The sequence below is a fragment of the Arvicola amphibius genome, chromosome 3, assembly GCF_903992535.2.
Source record: "Arvicola amphibius chromosome 3, mArvAmp1.2, whole genome shotgun sequence".
NCBI lineage: Eukaryota > Metazoa > Chordata > Mammalia > Rodentia > Cricetidae > Arvicola > Arvicola amphibius.
In genome coordinates this window covers 19063993-19089474 of record NC_052049.1, presented here as the reverse complement: position 1 = coordinate 19089474, position 25482 = coordinate 19063993, and the positions used below count along the sequence as shown (strand labels likewise).

Below are 25482 nucleotides of genomic sequence, written 5' to 3'. Positions count from 1 at the left end.
AGGGGAGTGGGTGGTGTGGGGGGAGGGAAATAGGAGGCAGAGAGGAGGTGGGGAGGAGGCAGAAATTTTTAATAAACAATAATAATTTAAAAAAGTGAAAAAAAATTATAAAATAAAATATAGAAAGAGAAAAAAGAAATTAATACATGAATTATCATTGTTATAGAATGAAATTTCTTTTTGGAGTTTATTAACTTTAAGGAAATGATGATGCAGGAATAGTCAATACAGCAAGAACTATGCTTTATACTTTTGTTTTGGTATTTTCCAGTAGAACAATAACCGGTCAAGTTTTTGTGTGTGTATGTGTGTGAGTGAACGTTAAACCAATCCCAGCTCTCGGCCAGCTACTCAGTGGACAGTGTCAACAACTCTGGTCCATAATGTGTTCACAGAGGCTGTTTGTTTGTTTCCTGGCTGCCCAGACCTGAAATAATCACAAAGAAACTATATTAATTATAATAGTGTTTGTCCAATAGTTTAAGAGTATCTTTAGTTATCTCTTACATCTTAAATTAAGCCATTTCTATTATTTTCTATTTTACCCTGAGGCTCGTGGTTTATCAGTACTCCCAACATATTTTTCTTTGGCAGCTATAAGGTGTCTCTACTCTCTCTACATCTCTGTTTGGATTACCCACCTGGCTTTACTCTGTTAAACCATTGGCTGAAAGAAACTTCTTTATTAACCAAAGGCAATAAAACATATTCACAGCATACATCACCTCCCACATCAATAATGTACTGCGTAGTATGTTTGTACTGGTTTGTGGTATTTGATAAGTGTATATATTTCAACAGATAAATTTTTAATTTATATGACCATAACCTCGTCATGGGTGTAGACCATCTGTATATATTCACACAATATAATATTGTCAGTGAAAATCTCAGTTCTCATCTTCCTTAAACGAGTAAGAAAGTTTATTCTAGAGCCATTTGAGTGACAATGACTTAGGAGCACAGACATAGTTTATCTCAAACTCCATGTTGCAGAATGGAAATCAGTTCTTGGAGGCTATCATCTTACAGAAAAAAAGAAATCCATAAATCAAGGCATGTTTGCAATGCATTGGTGAATCCACTTGAGTGGAAGCTGCAGTAAAATATGAAAAGATTTTTATAGGCCTAGGATACTATTGGGTGACACTTTGGCTTTTGGTTTGGTGGAAGTTAATAGTCTACAAAGTAACAGATTTCAAAAGAATTTTAGTATATTCATTGTTATACCGAGGTGAGTAAGGAATAGCTGTTTTCAGGGCTATGTTGGGGGCAGGGCTAAAAGATAGCTAGTGATTGGACCTGCACCATTTCAAACTCTCCACAGTACTGCAGTTTTATTTAGTACATCAGACTCGGAAGACATCGTTTAATGCTTCCAAATATGAAGTTCCTATTACATCTCAACTATCTTTTTATTTTTTCTATTTTACTTTTAGTTTCATTTGGGCCTACTGAAAACATCATTATCAACTTTTTTCAACATTTATGAAATTTAAAAAGAAATTTTCATATAACATTCATATATGACAATTCTTTGTATCTCATAGATTATATTATTAAATATCTAAATCTCTGTGAATTTCCTGTCAGTGATCAATATGAAACCATTATTGTTATTTGAATAACATGACTACAAAATACTTTGAGCTAATCATTAGGGATGTGACCTTTGTTTCTCCTTTCTTTATATTTTCTATTATATAGGATAAACACGTAAGATTTAGATGTATGGTAGAATTAACAGAAAGGTTAAGCAAGATGTACCTATAACCAGAAATCAGAGAGTGAGTAATACTTATGAACAGCTTTTTTCAATTTACTCAATCCATGACACTAGTCCATAGTAAACCTTATGTTTATGAGGATGCCCAACACAATTTAAAAAAAATCTAAGCCGGGCGGTGGTGGCGCACGCCTTTAATCCCAGCACTCGGGAGGCAGAGGCAGGCGGATCTCTGTGAGTTCGAGACCAGCCTGGTCTACAAGAGCTAGTTACAGGACAGGCTCCAAAGCCACAGAGAAAACCTGTCTCGAAAAAACCAAAAAAAAAAAAAAAAAAAAAAAAAAATCTAGACAATCACTCACAGACATGTCTAGAGACATAATACTTTGGTAATTTGAATGCTGTTAAGTTGATAATGAAAACACCTCATTTCTGATTTTCAGATGCAAAGAAAGTAAAAATGACAATTATTCCTAGAGATTTTATTCCCAGTTTAAAGAGTTCCATAAGGACTTCCTTCAAACTTCTGTGAATGATGCATTGATATATTGATTGTGTTACTGAAATAATTATCTTCTAATAACTCCACATTTGCCATTGCATCTCATGGTTAAATTCTTCAATAAGAAGTACTTTAAGTTCATAAATCTGAAAATTGATGCCCCACTATTTGAAAACAGATTTGCATATTCTTAATTTTACCATTCTCCCTAGGTTTGAATCCTAAGCCTTGGCTTTTTCTGTTTATATGCACCTACTTAGCAATTTTCAATTCCCATGAATTAAATAATGCCTATAAGCTCAGCATACTGAAGCTTATTGGCTATAATAAAGATTTTTCTCAAATTCCAAAGGATTAGAGTGCATCTCAATTGAACTGTCTAATTGCTATCTGAAAGTAAGGTGTAAATTTTAAGTAGAGTTCGTCTCCAAATCCTAAGTCAGTACCTTTTCCATTATAGATTTCAGAGCTTAAGTAAGGTCAATCCCAACCTCCCAGTTGCTCAATACCAAATAATTTGAATCAGTGTTCAGTCAAGATGCAATATGAAAATACATCAAAAGCAATTCAAACTGTAACACACATTGCTTTTCTGTGTGTGTTGGACATCACTTTTCAGTTTCCCTTTCAAGCTCAACAATGTCATTGTACTTGCTGGTTTCAAACGAGCCCCCAAGAAAAGAACATCTGGCACTATCTCTCCGATGTCATCTTTCTTACAACCTCAGCACTGTTCAGTATCCTATATACACAGAGCTTTATTGACCTTGGAATATGGTAAGCGTCTCTCCGCTTGGTACCTTTACATCTATTTCATATAATACTTTCTGAATAATAACTAATTGTATGAGGTTTTAACATTGGTTCAAATGTCGACATCTTACTGAGTCCTTGGCTACTGACCTATCTATTCAAAATGCTTCCTCTCTTTCTTCCATCCCCATTTCTCTTTGGCTTTATGAGTTATTTTTCCTAAAGTAATATTCACCTTCCAGTATTCTATAGGATTTAGTTCTCCATTAGACATATTACTTGTTTTAATGATTATTAGAATAGAGTCTCACTAGGTAGTTGATCCTAACCTTAAAATCTCTATCTTCTTTCACAGAAGTGAAATCCTCCAGAGTGTGAGGATTTCAATTATATTCTTATGTGGTTTTATTCCTCCTTTTAAAATGCCAACTCCTCCAGACATGAATTAATATAACCAGGTGTCTCTACTACTAAAAAAATTGTTGATAATATTGATGGGGTTTATATTAAAGGGAAATTTGGAGAGGGAATTTGAGGATAGTCATTTTCATTATAGAATTTCTTATTTCTTACTGCTAAATATATGTATAGTTCATCAAGACAAGACAGGTTAAAGTTATTACTATATCTGAGGAGTCTTATGAAAGTAGTGCATTAATGATTATTGTCTGCTAGTAAATTTTACTCTGCTAATAATTTTAAAGTGTATAAATATACATATGAATGGTGAAGATTTTGATGTCCTTATATAAATATTTCTCAAGTGAGTAATTTTCATTCAGCAATAATAAATTGTGATTTTAGGGGTGTGCTTTCATAAAAGGTTTATAAAACATTCTGAGAGAGTCTAACATCATTCAAAATATGGTATTATCAATTGAATAGTCATTACAATTTTACTATTTTCAATTACTTCTAGTACTATATATGCTTCATACAAGACTTAAATTTCCTTTCTGTATTTTGATAACACATTTCTCTTTGTTTATATTATTTTTATTTTGAGTCTTTACATCTTAGTGTATGACAGAGTTTGTTTTCATGGAAAATCTCATCATGGAAGATCTCCTTGGTTCTTCAAGACAGGTTTTCTCTGGAGATTTGGAGCTTGTCCTGAAATTTGCTCTGTAGGTCAGGCTGGCTTCTAACTCACAGAAATCCACCTGTCTCTGCTCCTGAGTGCTGGAATTAAAGGAAGGTGCCACCACTGCCTTGCTGATTATTTATTTTGTCATTCCTATACACCATTACACACAGAGATAATTGTATACACCAAAACAGAAATAAATAAATATGCATTTAAAAAATTTTAGTTTAATAATGAGTACTTCGAATAAAAATATTACTATATGATTTTATACTATTTTTCTGTCAGTGATATCTAGATAAAATTTACTTTCTAAAATCCTCAGTTATTTGAATAATTATTTCAATTCATTTACAATAACAGAAATAAAAATGTTTTTGGAGACTTCTTTATATTAATGTCTAAACATACTGAAAGTAGAATCAAATAAACCATCCTTACTTACAGTAATTTAAATTAGTTTAATTAAACAAATACCACCATAAAATATGTAAGGATAAACCATCAAAATAGGGGAAAGAGCTGTACAATTGAAGTTTTACAATAGTGGAAAGATCAAAGTAACAACATATATGAAAAAAGAAGGACATTCCAAATTCCATACTCACGTTTTAGAAACAATAAGAGTGGCTGTATCACAGAAAGTAATGTAATGATTAAGAGCTTGTTGTAAGTTCTCTGAAACTACTACAAGAAATTATAATAAAATATTTAAGAAAAGGTTAAGTCATTTTGCAGATGACTGTAATATTCAAATTCATGCGCACACAAATAAATGCAACAAAAACAGAGCAGAGACTTTTGGATGATAGAAAGCCTAGAGTAGTGTTATTAGGATACATTAATTAGAGTGATGTCATAAAATACATGATATTCTTAAAGAATGGTGACCTCACAGACCCCAAACTTTGTGAACTCAGTATGTACCTATGAGTAAAACTGAAAGTAATGATTATGGGAATGGCATATTGCGGTCTGCTGCTTGATCAGCTGGTGCTCCATTAGTCTCCAGCCTTTCTGTGCATGCAGCATCAGACCCATTAACTGAGTCAGTGTTCAATTATAGATATCATTTTCTTTTCTCTCAGTTGACTTTCTGTGTCTTCCAACATCTTGATTTTCCCAACTTCCATTTTACTTCTTGCTAGATTTACACAGCACCATGCTTCTTTCCTTATTCTGAGGACAGTTTCTTCTTAGTTTTTCTGATTTGTCAAATTGTTTTAAGGGCACACATACGCTGGCATATTATTTAGTGGCTTTCAGAAGAGTTTAGAACACTATCCGTACAACTGTTTATTAGCTTCTGGTTTATTCCACACCTTTCCTATGAAGATTCTTGTCTCTTTATAAATTTAAGAGTAAAACTCACAATAAAAACTTTAGCGATGAACTTTATGACTAAAAATAATTGGTTTTCCTGAAAATATCACCAGTTAACAGATTTGGCTTTCCATTAATGAAAAAAGATAGCAGAAATAATTGCTTTTCTGTTTATTTATACATCATTCTTAGATAAAACTGATTAAAATTTATTATGAATTTGTTTGTTCATCAAACTAACCTTAAAATATATTAAATAAAAATGAATGGATGATAAGGAGATGGAACACTGAGTAAACATGCTTTCTGTACAAGTTTGAGATTTTAATTAAAATTTGCATAACCCACATAAAAGAGCCAGTCATGTAGTACAGGTATTTGTAATCATAACTACAGAGAGATCTAAGACACAAATTCAAGGGCAAGCACATTGGAAAAACCACAAAAATCAGCCAAGAAAACAAAGTACAAATATGTCACAAAATGGGGAAAGAAGAGACCGACTCCCAAATTTGTTTTCACATTTATATATCTATACCCACTCAGTTATACACATAAATTTGGGCATCAACACATATGTAACACATGCAAATATATACAAATACATATACATGCAAACAAACACAAAATAATGTATATTTATATGAATCATTCCAAATATACACGCTGTAATAACAATCTATCTTCTATGTACCTAGCATATATGCTTAACATAGTCATCAACCAGTGGAATATATTTTAAGTTGTGTGATGTATCTGATAACATATAATATCAAGAAATACTGTTCATAATAAACCTCTGGATATATTTTCAACTTCACACAGATAGATATAGATAATAGGTATATAATAGGTAGGTAAGTAGAAAGATAGATAGATGATAGATAGATAGATAGATAGACAGACAGATAGATGGACAAACACACAGACAGGCAGATAGATAGAGATATGTTAGGCAGAACAATCAATCATCTACCTCAAGTATAAAAAGTTTAAGCTATACATCACTGTATCTGTTTAAATTCATGTTCATGATGCAAATTTATCTATCATAATGGTGAGTTCAATAGGAAAGGGATGGTGAGACACTGTAAAAAAAACACTGAAATTGCTTTGAATATTATTTGTTTTATGCAATTAATCTATAAAAATGTTTTATATATGCTTCTCTGGGATGTTGCTTTATGCATTGCCAGAAATCTTTTCTAAAGTTATTCACCTCCTTGTTATTTTGAAGCCCTTGGTACTCTAAAATCACTCTAATCACAGGAATATCCAATTTACTGGCAATACTATTAAATTGATCTGCTAACTATGAGAATGATAAAGAACTTAACTAACTTAACTGAAACCTTTAATGAAAGTCATAAAGACTTTTTTTTTTTTTTTGTTTTTTTTTCCTCATGGTTTATTTTTTTTATATTTAAAAATTTCCATCTCCTTCCCTCCTCCTCCCCCCTCCCTCCCCTCCTTCTCCCCTTTCTCTCCCCTCCTTCTCCCCCTTCCCTCCCCTCCCCTCCACCCGTACCTCCCCTCCCTCCCTCTCAAGGCCAAGGAGCCATCAGGGTTCCCCACTCTATGCTAAGACCAAGGTCCTCCCAACTCCCCCCAGGTCCAGGAAGGTGATCGACCAAGCTGAGAAGGCTCCCACAGAGCCCGTCCATGAAGAAGAATCAGAGCCCAGAGCCATTGTCCTTTGCTTCTCAGTCAGCCCCCGCTGTTGGCCACACTCAGAGAGACGGGTTTGGTCGCATGATCCATCAGTCCCATTCCAACTGGAGTTGGTGATCTCCCATTAGTTCTGTCCCACCGTCTCCATGAGTGAACGCACCCCTCTCGTTCCTGACTTTCTCCCTCATGTTCTCGCTCCTTCTGCTCCTCATCGGGACCTTGGGAGCTCAGTCCAGTGCTCCAATGTGGGGCTCAGTCACCTTCCCCATCTGTCGCCAGCTGGAGGTTCCCTCACGGTCCTGACTTTCTTTCTCATGTTCTCTCTCCTTCTGCTCCTCATCAGGACCTTGGGAGCTCAGTCCGGTGCTCCAAGGTGGGGCTCTGTCATTTTCTTCATCTATCGTCAGGTGGAGGTTCTATGGTGATATGCAAGAAATTCATCAGTATGGCTATAGGAACTGGCCTTTTCAGGCTCCCTCTCCTCAGCTGCCCAAGGAACTAACTGGGGGCGTCTCCCTGGAAACCTGGGAACCCCTCTAGGGTCAAGTCTCTTGACAACCCTCAGGTAGCTCCTTAAATTCAGATATATGCTTCCCTGCTCTCATATCCACCCTTCCTATATCCCAAGCACCCCATTCCTCCGAGCTCCCCCCGCTCTCCCCTTCACACTTTTCTCTCCCCATCTTCCCTTGGCCCAGTCTTGCCCAACCCTCAAGTTCCCAATTTTGCCTGGCGATCGTGTCTACTTCCAATATCCAGGAGGATTACTATATCTTTTTTGGGAGTTCACCTTCTTATTATCTTCTCAAGGATCCCAAACTTATAGGCTCGATGTCCTATAATCATGGCTAGAAACCGAATATGAGTGAGTACATCCCATGTTCATCTTTATGGGTCTGGGTTACCTCACTCAGAATAGTGTTTTCTATTTCCATCCATTTGCCTGCAAAATTCAAGATGTCATTGTTTTTTACCGCTGAGTAGTATTCTAGCATGTATATATTCCACAGTTTCTTCATCCATTCTTCCACTGAAGGGCATCTAGGCTGTCTCCAGGATCTGGCTATTACAAATAATGCTGCTATGAACATAGATGAGCATATGCTTTTGTTGTATGATTGGGCATCTCTTGGGTAGATTCCCAATAGTGGAATTGCTGGGTCCTGGGGTAGGTTGATCCCGAATTTCCTGAGAAACCGCCACACTGCTTTCCAAAGTGGTTGCACAAGTTTGCATTCCCACCAGCAATGGATGAGTGTGCCCCTTACCCCACAACCTCTCCAGCAAAGGTTATTATTGGTGTTTTGGATTTTAGCCAATCTGACAGGTGTGAGATGATATCTCAAAGTTGTTTTGATTTGCATTTCCCTGATAGCTAGGGAGGTTGAGCATGACCTTAAGTGTCTTTTGGCCATTCGAACTTCTTCTGTTGAGAATTCTCTGTTCAGTTCATCGCCCCATTTTTTAATTGGGTTAATTGGCATTTTACCGTCTAGTCTCTTGAGTTCCTTATATATTTTAGAGATCAGACCTTTGTCAGTTGCAGGGTTGGTGAAGATCTTTTCCCAGTCAGTAGGCTGCCTTTGTGTCTTAGTGACAATGTCCTTTGCTTTACAGAAGCTGCTCAACTTCAGGAGGTCCCATTTATTCAATGTTGCCCTTAAAGTCTGTGCAGCTGGGGTTATGCATAGGAAACGGTTCCCTGTGCCCATTTGTTGTAGAGTACTTCCCACTTTCTCCTCTATCAATCTCAATGTGTTCAAATTAATATTGAGGTCTTTAATCCATTTGGACTTGAGTTTTGTGCATGGTGATAGATATGGATCTACTTTCATTCTTCTACAGGTTGACATCCAGTTATGCCAGCACCATTTGTTGAAGATGCCCTCTTTTTTCCATTGTGTACTTTTGGCTCCTTTATCAAAAATCAGGTGTTCATAGGTTTGTGGTTTAAGATCCGGGTCTTCTATACGATTCCATTGGTCAACTTCTCTGTTCTTATGCCAATACCAAGCCGTTTTCAATACTGTAGCTCTGTAATAGAGTTTGAAGTCAGGGATGGTAATGCCTCCAGAAGTACCTTTATTGTATAAGATTTTTTGGCTATCCTGGGTTTCTTGTTTTTCCATATAAAGTTGATTATTGTCTTCTCAATCTCTGTGAAGAATTTTAATGGGACCTTGATTGGGATTGCATTGAATCTATAGATTGCTTTTGGTAGAATTGCCATTTTTACTATGTTGATCCTCCCAATCCACGAGCAGGGGAGATCCTTCCATTTTCTGGTATCCTCTTCAATTTCTTTCTTCAAAGACTTAAAGTTCTTGTCATATAAATCCTTCACTTCCTTGGTTAGCGATATTCCCAGATATCTTATGCTATTTGTGGCTATTGTGAAAGGTGATACTTCTCTGATTTCCCTCTCTGCTTCCTTATCCTTTGTGTATAGGAGGGCGACTGATTTTTTGGAGTTGATCTTGTATCCTGCCACGTTACTGAAGGAGTTTATCAGCTGTAGGAGTTCTTTGGTGGAGTTTTTGGGGTCGCTTATGTATACTATCATATCATCTGCAAATAATGAAAGTTTAACTTCTTCCTTTCCAAATTGGATCCCCTTGATTCCCTTATGTTGTCTTATTGCTATTGCTAGAACTTCAAGCACTATATTGAAGAGATAAGGAGAGAGTGGACAGCCTTGTCGTGTTCCTGAATTTAGTGGGATAGCCTTGAGTTTCTCTCCGTTTAATTTGATGTTAGCTGTCGGTTTGCTGTAAATAGCTTTTATTATATTTAGGAATGACCCTTGTATCCCTAATCTCTCCAAGACCTTTATCATAAAAGGGTGCTGAATTTTGTCAAATGCTTTTTCAGCATCTAATGAGATGACCATATGGTTTTTTTCCTTCAGTTTGTTTATATGATGGATTACATTAATAGATTTTCGTATGTTGAACCAGCCCTGCATCTCTGGGATGAAGCCTACTTGATCGTAATGGATAATTTTTCTAATGTGTTCTTGGATTCGGTTTGCCAGTATTTTATTGAGAATTTTTGCGTCCATGTTCATGAGTGAGATTGGCCTGTAATTCTCTTTCTTGGTTGAGTCTTTGTGTGGTTTAGGTATCAGGGTAACTGTAGCTTCATAGAAGGAATTTGGCAGTGACTCTTGTGTTTCTATATTATGAAATACCTTAAGGAGTATAGGTATTAGGTCTTCTTGGAAGTTCTGGTAGAATTCCGCATTGAAACCATCTGGTCCTGGGCTCTTTTTGGTAGTGAGGTTTCTGATAACAGTTTCTAATTCTTCGCGACTAACAGGACGATTTAGAGCATTTACCTGGTCCTGGTTTAACTTTGGTATATGGTATTTATCTAAAAAACTGTCCATTTCTTTTACATTTTCCAATTTTGTGGCATACAGGCTTTTGTAGTAAGATCTAATGATTTTCTGAATTTCCTCTGTGTCTGTGGTTATGTCCCCCTTTTCATTTCTGATCTTGTTAATTTGCGTGTTCTCCCTCTGCCGTTTGATTAGATTGGCTAAGGGTTTGTCAATCTTGTTGATTTTCTCCAAGAACCAGCTTCTTGTTTCATTGATTCTTTGGATTGTTTTCTGTGTTTCTATTTTGTTGATTTCTGCCCTCAGTTTGATTATTTCCAGTCTTCTACTTCTCCTAGGTGAGTCTGCTTCTTTTTTTTCCAGAGCTTTCAGGTGTGCTGTTAAGTCACCAATGAGTGCTTTCTCCGTTTTCTTTAAGTGGGCACTTAGTGCTATGAACTTTCCTCTTAGCACTGCTTTCATTGTGTCCCATAGGTTTGAGTATGTTGTGTCTTTGTTTTCATTAAATTCAAGAAAGACTTTAATTTCTTTCTTTATTTCTTCCTTGACCCAGGTGTGGGTCAGTAGTTGACTGTTCAGTTTCCATGAGTTTGTGGGCCTTCTGGGGGTAGCATTGTTGTTGAATTCTAATTTTAATCCATGGTGATCCGATAAGACACAGGTGGTTACTAATATTTTTTTGTAACTGTGGAAGTTTGCTTTGTTACCAAGTATATGGTCAATTTTCGAAAAGGTTCCATGAGCCGCAGAGAAGAAGGTATATTCTTTCCTATTTGGGTGGAATGTTCTATAGATGTCTGTTAAGTCCATTTGGTTCATTACCTCCATTAAGTCTTTCAATTCTCTGTTAGGTTTCTGTCTGATTGACCTGTCCATTGGTGAGAGAGGAGTGTTGAAGTCTCCAACTATTAGTGTGTGTGGTTTGATGGCTGCCTTGAGTTCTAGAAGTGTTTCTTTTACATAAGTGGGAGCTTTTATATTAGGGGCATAGATATTCAGGATTGAGACTTCATTCTGAAGGATTTTTCCTGTTATGAGTATAAAGTGTCCCTTTCCATCTCTTCTGATTGATTTTAGTTTGAAGTCAACTTTGTTGGAAATTAGTATGGCCACACCCGCTTGTTTCTTAGGGCCATTTGCTTGATAAACCTTTTCCCAACCCTTTACTCTGAGTAGGTGCCTGTCTTTGTGGTTGAGGTGTGTTTCTTGTAAACAGCAAAATGTTGGATTCTGTTTTCGTATCCAGTCTCTTAGCCTGTGCCTTTTTATAGGTGAATTGAGTCCATTGATATTAAGTGATATTAATGACCAGTGGTTGTTAACTTCAGTCATTTTTAGTAGTAGAGTTTGTGTGTTTCCCTTCTTCTAGTTGTGCTGGTGAAGGGTCGCTAGATGCCTGAGTTATTGTTGGCGTTGTTGGACTCCTTGGTTTGTGATTTTCCTTCTATTACTTTCTGCAAGGCTGGATTTGTGGCTGCGTATTGTTTAAATCTGTTTTTGTCCTGGAATATCTTGTTTTCTCCATCAATGGTGAATGCAAGCTTTGCTGGGTATAATAGTCTAGGCTTGCATCCATGTTCCCTAAGTGTCTGTAGCACATCTATCCAAGCTCTTCTGGCTTTCATGGTTTCCATTGAGAAATCAGGTGTAATTCTGATAGGTTTCCCTTTATATGTTACTTGACCTTTTTCCTTTGCAGCTCTTAATATCTGTTCTTTATTCTGTATGTTTTGTGTTTTGATTATTATATGGCGTGGGGATGCTTTCTTTTGATCCAGTCTATTTGGTGTTCTGTAGGCTTCTTGTACCTTCATAGGAACATCCTTCTTTAGGTTGGGGAAGTTTTCTTCTATAATTTTGTTGAATATGTTTTCTGGGCCTTTGAGTTGTAATTCTTCTCCTTCTTCTACCCCAATTATTCTTAGGTTTGGTCTTTTCATGGTGTCCCAGATTTCCTGAATGTTTTGTGTTAAGAATTTGTTAGATTTGTTTAGTTCTTTAATCTGTGAGTTTATTTCTTCTATAGTATCTTCAGAGTCCGAGATTCTTTCTTCCATCTCTTGTATTCGGTTGGAAATACTTGTCTCTGAAGTTTCTGTTCGTTTACTCAGAGTTTCCATTTCCAGTCGTCCCTCAGATTGTGTTTTCTTCAATACCTCCATTTCATTTATCAGGTCTTGTACTGTTTCCCTTACCTGTTTGATTGCTTTTTCTTGTTTTTCTTGTTTTTCTTGGGTATCTTTGAGAGATTTATTTATTTCGTCTACCTTTTTGTTTGTCATCTCCATTTCTTTATGGCAGTTTTTTACCTCCTGTTTAAGGTCCTCTATTATTTTTATAAAGTACTGTTTAATGTCGGTTTCTTCTATATCTTCTGGGGTAGGGTGTTCAATTCTTGTTGTTTCGGGATGTCTGGCTTGTGGTGATGTCATGTTGCCTTTCATGTTGTTGGAGGAGCTCCTGCATTGGCGCCTGCCCATCTCTTCCTTCAAAAGGAGCGCGGAGGTGTTTGGTGTCCCCAAAGAATGATGGATCCTCCCCAAAGAATGATGGATCCTCCTGCAGACTGTCAGGTCCCCTTGCAGGCCAAGCAGCTCTCAGACAAAGGCCTACCTTGCTCCGGGCAGTCAAATGCAGGAGGGGACCTCCCACCGGCCTGGGTGCACTCAATTCCAGGTCCCCAGAGCCCAAACAGGCTGAGCTGTGGGATTTTGTGGCCCCAAAGACGGGAGGATGAGGCAGGGGGAGGGGGGGAGGATTCTGGGTGCAAGCTGGGAAGGGACAGGGAGAGAGAGGCAGTATCCGGGGAGAATAACCCCTGCAGGAAGAGCAGGAAGTGTGCTGGTGGCAGGGGGAGTTGTGGAGAGTCGGTAGTCCCTCACCGGGCAGCTGCCGCGGTTCGGGCACTCACTCCTCACTCACCCCAAAGAACGATGGATCCTCCTGCAGACTTTCAGGTCCCCTTGCAGGCCAAGCAGCTCTCAGACAAAGGCCTACCTTGCTCCGGGCAGTCAAATGAAGGAGGGGACCTCCCACCGGCCTGGGTGCACTCAATTCCAGGTCCCCAGAGCCCAAACAGGCTGAGCCCAAAGAACGATGGATCCTCCTGCAGATTTTCAGGTCCCCTTGCAGGCCAAGCAGCTCTCGGACAAAGGCCTGCCTTGCTCCGGGCAGTCAAATGAAGGAGGGGACCTCCCACCGGCCTGGGAGCACTCAATTCCAGGTCCCCAGAGCCCAAACAGGCTGAGCCCAAAGAACGATGGATCCTCCTGCAGATTTTCAGGTCCCCTTGCAGGCCAAGCAGCTCTCGGACAAAGGCCTACCTTGCTCCGGGCAGTCAAATGAAGGAGGGGACCTCCCACCGGCCTGGGTGCACTCAATTCCAGGTCCCCAGAGCCCAAACAGGCTGAGCTGTGGGATTTTGTGGCCCCAAAGACGGGAGGATGAGGCAGGGGGAGGGGGGGAGGATTCTGGGTGCGAGCTGGGAAGGGACAGGAAGCAAGACTTTTGAAGCTATACTTCATGATGTGGGATTCCCTTTTGTATGCTGTGAATATCATTGGTTAATAAAGAAACTGTTTTTGCATGATACGTTAGAACTGAGCTATATCGGAAAAACTAAAGTGAATGCTGGGGGAAAGAAGAGCAGAGTACAGAGAAGCCATGAAGCAGCTGCCAGAGACAGACACGTCGGAAACTTACCTGTAGGCCACAAGCCTCGTGGTAAAATATAAAATACTGGAAATGGTTTCATTCTAGATGTAAGAGCTAGCTAGCAATACAATTAAGTGATTGGCCAAGAAGTGACTTAAATAATATATTTTCTGTGTGATTATATTTGGAGTCTGGGTGGCTTGGAAAATGAACAAGCAGCCTCATACAACTTCACATATGCAAAAATTTACAAATGAGTCATCATTAAGTGATAGTACTATCTATCTGGGAACTGTTAACATTGGGATAATGTCTGAATTTGACATAATTTTTGCATAAAGATTTACCTTATAATACAGAATCATAGTAACTTGTATAATGTGTCTTAGTGTTCTCTGTAATTCCATCTTCAAATGTTTAACTTCCAGGACTTAAATCCTCCACACCTGCCATGTAAGAACAGTTTTAAAAAGTGATATCCAATGAAAATAACAATGAAACATGGTAATTAGTAGGTGGAAACTACAAGAAAATAACAAATGTTTAATAATCTTTGCATTTCTTAAAAAAATAATGGCTAGATGGAATGATCAACTCCTAGATGCTAATGCTGTATCATTCAGTTACATAAAAAGAATGAAAACAAAGCTGGATTATAGTGAAAACCAATTCTGTCTATGCAATTATGGCTGATCTCCTAATTAACTCCGTATTACTATGCACTTTCACATATTGTCATTACCATAGTATATAAAAATTGTAAGGAACATGAAGTTGTACTTAATTCTTTAGTACTTCAAAACTTCCCAAAACATACGCAGCTGCTAAAACCACGTGGCTAATAGTTTCAGTGGTGTTCTAGAGTTGCTTCTAAGATGAAAATTAACCCTTTGAGAACTTCATATTGAGAATCCTCTCAAGTAAAATTAAAACTCACTTTCAAAATATATTCCACCTATCCATATATCTACAAAAATTACTCTATTCTGTCAATAATTTTTCCCCAGGCTGCATTCAGCATTAATATCTATGCTTTTTTCACCAATGCTTCTTAAGCTTATCTTATTGGACAACTAACCCTTGACATTTTGGATCTTTTGGAGGTACAAAAACAGAATTAAAAAGCATAATAAAAACTTTCATATAAAAAGTTATGGGAACAATTATTAGCCCAAGTAAATAAAAACAAGGCTTGTAATTGTCTTTGTAGCTGCAAGTTTTACATGACAAAAGTTTGAAATTTAATAAAAATCAGAAACACGTTTAAATCCAGTCATATAAAAATTGTGAGTGTACACACAAGACACCAGCATATGCACATAGAAATATATCTATTTTTATATCTACTGGATGTTTATGAATTTTGATTCTATGATTACATGACTGGATGAGTGAGCAGTCTGATAATGACCTGATGGAAATGCCTATGCAAACTGTGACTTTCCCGCTCTTCTCTTCAGTCGTTAGGAGCGAATGTGATGAAGTAGTGCACACAAACATTAATAAAATAGAAAGGATGTGTACATTAATTTTAGGTCTTCAATTTTATTACCAAAGCAAAAGTATCTAGCAGGATAAATGGACTATGGAACTCTGATGAAATATAACTTACAATTTCCTTTAGCAATTTATTTTTGAAATATGGATAACTTTGAAGACAATTTTTTTTAATCTAAGAGCAAAATTATTAAATGGATAGAATATATATCACAGACCTTCTGTGTCCAAGTACATTTAGTGTTAGTGAAAACTGGCAATTGTGTCTTCTCGATTTTCTGGCCTAATGGTAATTATAGCTTTAAATACCTTTACTTAAAGACACATAATTCATAAGAATTCATCCTAATGTACAGATAAACTTCAGATTTTTGGAGTGTTTCATAGACTGTGTAAGAGAATGCAATAGATTTTCCATGAATATGCAAAAGACACATGTTTTTCCCATTTACAAATGAAATTTATTTTAGCCTTGTGTATAAAGATAAGAACTCATAGTACCAGGAGCTCGTACTAGAGTTATTGTGGATCTTCTTAGGTGTCTCAGCAAGGTGAAAGAGCAGGGGAAACAGATGGAAACCAGCAGGTGCACAGCTGTGCATGTGAGAAACTGATTCACAATGATGGCACAATTACCGCTCAAGATGGCAACAATGGCATGCAATTTAAAGTGAATACACAATAGAGATGCAATACATCAAAAGAAGAAATGGAATCTGAATTCCAAGTATAAAGCAGTCACGATGTTTTTCATATATAAGTGTGTGTTTGTGTGTGCTTATGTGCTTATTGTGTAGGTATATGTGCATGTATACATGTATACATACATATTTACTGTCTTAAAACTACAATTGAAACCTTTTTACTATTATGTAGTTTGAATGAGACTGTTTTTCAAAATCTCAAATATTTGACTCTTAGTCCCCAGTTTATGGTGATGTTTAGGTCTAAGAGCATAAGCCAAAATTAATTTCTTCTTCTAGAAATTGCCCAGGTCATACTGTATTATTACAGCAAAAGAATAGTAGTTACCTTATAAAAAATGCTAACAGCTATTTATAAAAATGTATTAAAATGCAATATTATAAATGCAACAATGTGTGAAAAGATTTCTGCTTTCTGCTTTGAAAGACAATACAATCATTTTTAAAGAAAGAAGCTTATAAAACCACACGTGACCACTTAGTACCAGATCTTCAAAAGAAATAATTATCTTCAAAATAGAGCTATATATAGTTAACTAATATATAAACCACACACAAGCTTAAACACACACACACACACTTTACAGTTGCCTTGTCTTAATACCAATATATAACTAAAAATTTAATGACTGGTATAATTCCTTTGCCGTCCATGGGGGTGAATTCCACAGATAGGCTTAAAACCATATGAAATGCTATTTAGGAGAATATTTCTCAGTAATTATTTTCTCCATGATTAGTAAAATGATGTTTATGTGTAAGCTTGATGTTTATCCATATAGAATTAAATAGACTTAATCCATGAGACAAAAGGATGTTTCAACATACACAAATAATAAATGAGATAAAACACAGAAAAATGCTTAAAGACAACAATCACACAATCATCTTGACAAATGCTGAAAAAGCCTGGGACAAAATAGAGCATTCCTTCATGTTAAAAGTCCTAGAAAAAAATAGGACTATAGTGAACATAAATCAAGACAATAAAAACTATGTATATGAAATTCCAAGCCAAAATAATCCTAAATGGAGAAAAGCTTGAGGTAGTCCCACTAAAATAAGATATGGCTTTCTGCTTTTTGCACCCCTTTTCAATATTGTGCTGGAAGCACCAGCTGGAGCAATGAGGCAAGAGGAGGAAATTGAAGAAAATAGGAAAAGAAAAGGTCAAACTATCCTTATTTACAGTTGGTATGATATATGTTATACACTAGATATCCCAAACTTTCTACGAAAAGATAAAAATATGATAATCATATTCTCCAGTTTGCAGATGTTAAGACATTTTATCAACTTATGATTGAGGAAATTCATTTTCCTCAAATACAGTATCATTTCATTTTTCCAAGAAAATTAAAGTGGTACTGCAAAAGTAACATATATGTAATGTAATATACTTAACAGTGAATATATTTCAGTCCATAAAATTGATTTTGTATGTTTGATTTATGCACATAAGGCAGAGAAAATAAATATCTCAATAATCAATCATTTTGTATCAAGGTAATACTCTTATTTAAATATGTCGTCAAAAAATAAAGAAAAATTACATAATAAGGTAAAAGAAATAGGTATGAACCTGGCTCTTATGTGTTAATCTTGTCTTATTGGAAGAGAAAACTAAAGAATGATAAAACAGCTCAGAATCATCCCTCTACTATATTAACTAATTTATTTTTAAAATAATTTTATTTATTGGAAATGTTTTGTTTTGGTCACGTGTTAATTGTTACTTTTGCATCCTTAATATAGAAAAGTTAATTGATAATTAACATTAATTAGTTACCTGGTGCTTACATTTTACAAAATTCCTCTTATCTCTTTCCTAGCTTTGTCTGATAGAGGCTCAGTAGGAGAACAGAAGCATTCAGTGGAGCCTGCCAAACACAGCAGCTTATAGACTACTCAGAATTTTAAAAGGCTCTCAATAGGAAAATATAAATGTGGAACATGTTCTGGCAGTCTCCAGCACCCTAATTAAATGTCCTTTTCCTATTTGATATCTTAGATCACAGAATTGCTCTGAATAAAAATTTGCTATATACATATCATCTATGTTTGAGAAGAGGAATAATGAGTAAAAATGTATAGTATATTAGAAAACATTTAACAAGCTTCAGAAGGTAGAATGAACCATGTAAATCAGCCATATACACTAAAGTAACTTTTAACGGTTTGAAGATATAACTAACATGACTAGAAGCTTGACTATTATAGATGATTATCTATTAACCTATATTTCTTATTAAATCAGCTGCACAAACACAATAGCTTAATCAAGAACAGAAATATACATATAACAAAATTGACCTTAAGTTTCTATCAATAAACGAAGATCCATACCAATGTTATACATCCAAAGCAGTTTCTTTATTCATTAATGGTAAGCACAGCATAAAGAGGGAAATGCCACATCATTGGGTAGATGAAATAACATAATTAAAATAATAAAGGCTATCAGATAATAGTGTGAAGTTATAAAGCCAAACAATTTTGAAAGAATCATAGTTGGGTGTTTAACCTCAAAGGCTACTTGCCATTACTTTTTCATTCTCTCTTAGGATCTCATTCCAAATTAGTGACTTCCTAAAGTGAATATGGTGTACTTGTAAAAGTGTAAAAAGAATATTATTTTAGAAAATGGTGTGATGTAATAACTTGCTATTGGCAAAAAACAGACCTGGGGACCAGTGAAATTGACTCAAAGATCCTGATATTAATTCACACACCTATGAATACCTGATTTTTGACAAAGAAGCTAAAATTGTACAATTTAAAAAGAAAACATGTTTGTGGTGACATTCATTTGTACTGTAAAACCAAAGTTTGTGTGACGATCAGAGAGTGAAACGTCCCCAGTGATCAGGTTTATAGACAAGGCAATGGTAACATACACCTTTAATTCCAGTAGCTACACTAGTTGCCATAGAGACCAGGCAGTGCATGCTTTTAATCCTAGTAGTGTATGTCTTTAATCCTGGCCTATGAAGGATTGTATGATGGGAGGAGATAGCTCTCAGGTTTAGTCTTATTCTGAGTATTCCTGGAGGCAGAATCACCATTTTGGACTGACGTAGCAGTAAGAGACAGTGGCTAGTTGTTTTGCTTTTCTGATCATTAGGTTGAACCTTAATATCTCTCTCTGACTTTTTCTTAATCATGCTTCACAAGTTTAACAAATAGTGCTGGCATAACTGGATTCTGTAGCTGTACCAAAGAATTCCACAATAACACAGAAATAAGTATAACAAAGGTTTGGCATAGGAAAAATGTGTTTATTGTATATAGCTTGACTATCTGGATCAGCATAAAGGCCCTCACCAAGAATTTGATATTGAGAGGCCTCAAATTTTCTGGCTCTATATTGATGTTCCAGGGTCATAGCCTCTTCTCTCTGATAGCAATTCCACTGTTATTAGGTCCATCTTGTAGCACAGCTGAGACAACTTGAAACCAATCATGTGGAGTAACTTTATTTTTTGAGGCCCGTGTCTTTACCAATGCCCTAACATATGGTGAATGTGTGCTATAAGATACTACTGTTTGTTAATATCTTGTAGGTCTTTTATATGTGTAGATTCCCATTTATATTCTGCATATTCTTTTGGATATGAGCATTTGTTGACTTTTCAGAGGTAGTAACAGGATAAGTAGCTAAAACTCTTGGTAAGTCATCTCTGATTTTGAGAGGTACTGGTGGTGCTAAGTCATTTCTATTTTCCTTTGCTTACAACTCCTCTCCTTGCTTGTGAGATCTTACAAGTTCCTCAAACAATTCAAATCTTTTTATCACTGTACTTTGTAAAGTCCGAATCTCTTGACCTGTGAATACTTCTAATAATTTTATTAAATCAAATAATTTGTTTTTTAATCTACCCATGTGATTCTAATATTTTGAATTTTTCCATTAAGGAAATCTTCTCATCCTTGGAAATTATTTGGATGGCATATAGATTTCCTTCCTTGAGTAATGTTCTATCTGCTAGTTTACCATAAATTTTTAACAATTTTGATTGTTAATTTCAATAGTATGAATCTTTTCAGATAATCTCTCAGTTTCATTTTGTAAGGTTTCATAACCCATTAATACGAATTGGATTTTACCTGTCATATTAAGGTCATCATTTTCAATGTTATGAATATTTTCGCTCACTTCTCATTACAAGTCTGTAAAGATCATATCATTTCTAAAAGTTTCTCATTCATGACTGTGTTAAACCACCTTTTTAAAGGATATAATATGAAGAGCAAAACTAATAGCTGTGATGGCCACAAAAATGTTTGTACCAGGTAGGTCATCTAGTTCTTGCAGAAATCCATCCATTGTATAATCAAAAAGAGTTGTTGAACTTCTGGATGGTGATATTGTCTGCAATTACCCTGGGTTTGTTTTACAATTTTCAAATTCATTTATTTATTAATCAATTTAACTTACCTCTATAATTTTCAGAAAATTGTTGTCGGTGTAATAATCTTGATTGGCCAGCAGGTGTCGGGGTTGAGGCAGTAAGGCAGGTCCTAGATTAGTACCCGAATTACCTTAGGCTTAATAGAATTGCTAAAAAATTTCGTTAAATTCTTAAGAGCAGCACACCCGCATACAGAGAAAGTTGAGTTGGGCAGAAGGTCAAGGAACACAGAGCTTGCAGGTATGCGCTGCAATGTTACTGTTTGAAGCCCTGGTCAGGGGCACTCATGCATCCGAGCTGAGAATGCCAGATGGTGTTCTAAGTGCAGAGTTCGAGTTCCTGGGGTCAGAGTTCAGCCTGATCAGAGCCAGCCTTGCAGCAGCTGGCCCTCAGAAGCAGATACTGGCTTGTGTAGCGGCAGTATGCCACATGGGCCAGGAGCCAGAAAAGCCTCGGGGGAGTTTCCGCAGGAAGTCACGTAGTATGGTTGCACAATCATACTGAGACACACAGAAACAGGCCGACGGGAAACTCCTAACTCATTCCACAGGCCAAGGGAGCCAAGCGGTGAACAGATGCATTGGAAGGGCATCTCAGTGGCATGATGTGGGAGGAGGATGCAGCAGGTCTGGGCATGGACAACAATATTTTGTGCTCAGGCTCATATATGTGCCAAACTGTAGTTTACCAGAGTTCCACAATAGCCCAGAATACAATATAACAAAGTTTTATTTATTTGGGGATACAGTCACAGAAAGGGTAGCAATACGTAGTCTTTTTCAAGTGCTTAGAATTGTAACCAAATAGACAAGATTTCTGGAGAAAATCGTAGCATAGAAGAAACGGGGAGAGTTAGAGGGGAGGAAGATTGCAGAAAGAGATGGGGGAGGAGAACATGAGGCAAACAGGATGGTTGATTTGGGGGAATAACACAGAGGAAGAATAGGAAATATCTTGATAGAGGGAGGCAATATGGTGTTGAGGAGAAACCTGGCACTTGGAAAATTCCCAAGTATCCACAAGGATAACCCCTACTAAGACTCTAAACAAGAGTAAAGAGGGTGCCTGAACTAGCCTTCCTCTGTAATCAGAAATTATGTCTACTTTAATTGTAATCATAAGACCTTCATTCAGTAACTGGTGGAAACACATGCAGAGATCAAGAGTTAAGCACTGGGCCTAGCTCCCAGAGTCCATTTAAGGAGAGGGAGGAACAATAATATGAGCAAATGGTTGAAAACCATGGTGGGGAAAACCACAGAAACAATTGGGCTGAGCTAGTGGAAACTCACTGACTCTATACTAAGGGCAGAGGAACCTGAATAGGAATAAACTATGCTGTCAGTTGTATGACTTGGGCGGTTTCTGGGACCACTGGTAGTGAGAGCAGGATTTATCCCTAGTGCATAAACTTGCCTTTTGTTGCCCATTCCCTATGGAAGGATAACTAGCCCAGCCTATATAGAGGGCAGAGGGCCTTTGTCCTGCCTCAAAGTGAAGTGATAGACTTTGTAGGCCTTACTTTCTCAGAGGAGTGGAAAAGGTAGGGATGGGGAGAAGGTGGGGTAAGCAGGAGGAGGGGAACACAGGGGAACAGGGATTGGTATGTAAAATAAAGATGATTATTCTTACAAAATAAAAAAAAAGAAAGTGGTGTGATGGTAGGCATATGATTTTTTTGGCAGAATATGGATTTTTATTATTATATTGTAATGGTATGCAAAGGTTAGTATTTTAATTTTCATCATATTATATCAAAGTTTAATGTTTTTATTAGATCTATAGATTTATGCAACATCAAAAATAGATCATTAAACTCACTTTAATTCTGGAAGGGAATAATTTGTACATTTACTGATAGTTTAAATTATATTGTCTTGACTGTTATATAAATAGAAAAGCAAACCTTTGATTAAAATAAAGCTTTCTTTATGAAAGACAATTACAACACTGACAAAATTTCAGTATATCAATAAAATGGGGATATGTGTTGAAAGTAAGTCAATAAGCTTTGTGATATCAACTTATTTGCAAACAAAACTCTAAATCAGGGAGAACTGCATGGAAATAGCTCTATTAAACTAATCTAGATTGAAAGGAGAGAATGCTTCAGGATGTAATGAAAATTAAAGTACTTCTTTAATTATCTGCATGAATTACTCAGCCATCAGTATTAAAATATGCCGTAATGTGTTTTGGTTAACAATGAAGTGTTTAAGCAAGACAACATGGCTAGGTTTCTACTGAAAGCCTCAGCAATACATAAAACAATATCAAAATTTGATTCAGCAATTATAGAGCAGATAAACATATTGCATTCTTTGTGACTATTAGGAGATGATATAATAGTGAATATATAAAGGATCTTAATATTTCTATAATTATTCAAAATACCCAAAGCAATATTGAAAATCTGATGAGAATATAATTTCATGTTCTTGAATGTTAATATGTAATTAATTTTAGTATAATTTATCTTATCAGGGATGAATTAATGCAAATCCACCATTAATATCCTTCATTTGATTGTTTAAATTATATAAAATAATGGACTATAAAAATTATAGCATAGTCTATAAGGGATTCCCAATAAATATAGTAAAGTTAATTTCAATTATCATAGCATGTTTTCATTGGTGTTAATGATTTCAAAAAAATAATAAGGCCATGCTCTGTTTTCATATATTATATGCTGTTGTTGCCTTGTATGTCAAAAAAGAGCCTATGAGATTATAGCTTGGAAATTTGAAAGTATAGTCCTCTATTAAATGTTAGCTATTGCATTTTCCCTTTTTTCTTTTATTATTATTATTATTAAAAATTTCTGCCTCCACTATGTTAAGTCCAAGGTCCTCCCAGCTCCCCCTAAGTCCAGGAAGGTGAGCAACCAAACTGACAAGGCTCACAGTGAGCCCGTCCATGCTGTAGAGTTCATGCTCATCGCCGTTGTCCTTGGTTTCTCAGTCCTCCTCCACCGTCAGCCACATTCAGAGAGCCCGGTTTGGTCCCCTGTTCCATCAGTCCCATTCCAACTGGACTTGGTGGTCTCCCGTTAGATCTGTCCCACCGTCTCAATGGGTAAACGCACTCCTCACGGTCCTGACTTCCTTGCTCATGATCTCCCTCCTTTTGCTCCTCATTGGGACCTTAACATAGTGAAGGGAACCCTGATGGCTCTTTGTCTTGGAGAGGGGTGGAGAGGGGGTATGGGTGGAAGGGAGGGGAGGGAAGGGGAAGGAGGAGGGAAGGAGATGGAAATCTTTAATAAAAAAAATGAGGAGAAAAAAAAATTTCTGCCTCCTCCCAACCTCCCATTTCCCTACTCCTCCCTTAACTCCCCTCCCCCTCCCTTTCCAGTCCAAGGAGCTGTCAGGGTACCCTTCCCTGCTGGAAGTCCAAGGTCCAACCCACTCCATCAAGGTCCAGGAAGGTACGCATCTAAACAGACTAGGCTCCCCAAAAGCCAGTACATGAGGTAGGATCAAAACCCAGTGCCATTGTCCTTGGCTTCTCAGTCGGCCTTCATTGTCCGCCAGGTTCAGAGAATCCGGTTTGATCCCATGTTTGGTTTGATCCCATGTTTTTTTAGTCCGAGTAGCGCTGGCCTTGGTGAGCTCCCCTTAGACCCACCCCACAGTCTCAGTGGGTGGGCACACTCATCCTGACTTCCTTGCTCAGGTTCTCCCTCCTTCAGCTCCTCATTTGGGCCTTGGGAGCTCAGTCCTGCACTCCAGTGTGGGTCTCGGTCTCTATCTCCATCCATGGCCAGATGAAGCTTCTATGGTGATATGCAAGATATTCATCAGTATGGCTATAGGATCCTGGCAACAAGAAAGGAGCTAATATAGACTCGCAGTCATGATTAAGATTTTGCAGAACAGCAATGAGATATTTCAGATATAAATATACTTCTTTCTTTAAGTATTGATGACCTGAATGAACTTGAAACAGAAGCCATGGAGTAACACCGCTAGCTGGCTTGATCTCTTGCTTGAAGGATAATGTTTTAGACATTATTTTGTTTACTTGTTTTCTATTTCTTCTTGGAGCAGAAGTGCGTTTGTACCCAAATTCTAGATTTCATGTTATATAATCTCCCAATGTGACACTGACAAGATAGTTTTAATGTTAATATATTTTTAATTTATGGTGACTAAAACTTTAGAAATAATCAGCTCAATAACAACAACAAAAGTTCTATTCTTTCCAGATTCAAAATATGAATATTGACACGAACAGATGTTAGCATTTCATTCTCAATCCCTTCCTAAGTCAATTCTATGTTCCTGACTCCCTGAAATTCCAAAAATAATTAGTGAAAAAACAAATGCTTGGAGAGGCGCCCAATTTTGATAAAATCATGATCTTTTTTTTCTCTTCAAATCAATGTGACTCAGACTGGATGTGAAAAACAACTGGCAATCAGCACACATTCTTCATTCCCATAACTTATCGTGACGTCAACTCTTTTTGTAACCAAATTTTAAAAGAGTAACAGAAAATGGCAAATATTCTTTTTTATTCATTTGGCAGGTTTTAATGTAGAAAGTCAAATTAAAGCATGAATACTCATATCTAAGGTTTGCAATTCACTTATAAAAACAGCTAACAATCTTTAGTGTTTCACGACAAATCTCTAAGAGTTAAGTCACGTTATGTTCTGACCTAAACAAATATACATGGAGAAACACTGAGTGGATTCACTGGGGTTTGTATATAGCATTTTAATATATAACAGCAAATACAAAAAAGGTTATAAATCCATGGCTACTGAGGTAGGTAGAGGGAGTGAGAGGCACAGAGGGGTGGAAAT

The 25482-nt window shown here is 36.8% G+C and overlaps 1 long non-coding RNA gene across 1 annotated transcript; it reads right to left on the bottom strand.

The window, feature by feature from the left end:
* Positions 1 to 308: 308 nt before the first annotated feature.
* Positions 309 to 20951, bottom strand: LOC119808856. Its single transcript, XR_005284566.1, has 3 exons — positions 20696 to 20951; positions 14404 to 14502; positions 309 to 427 (listed from the first exon to the last, which is right to left on the bottom strand). It is a non-coding gene; the product is annotated as an uncharacterized LOC119808856 (long non-coding RNA).
* Between the last annotated feature and the right edge of the window lie 4531 nt (positions 20952 to 25482).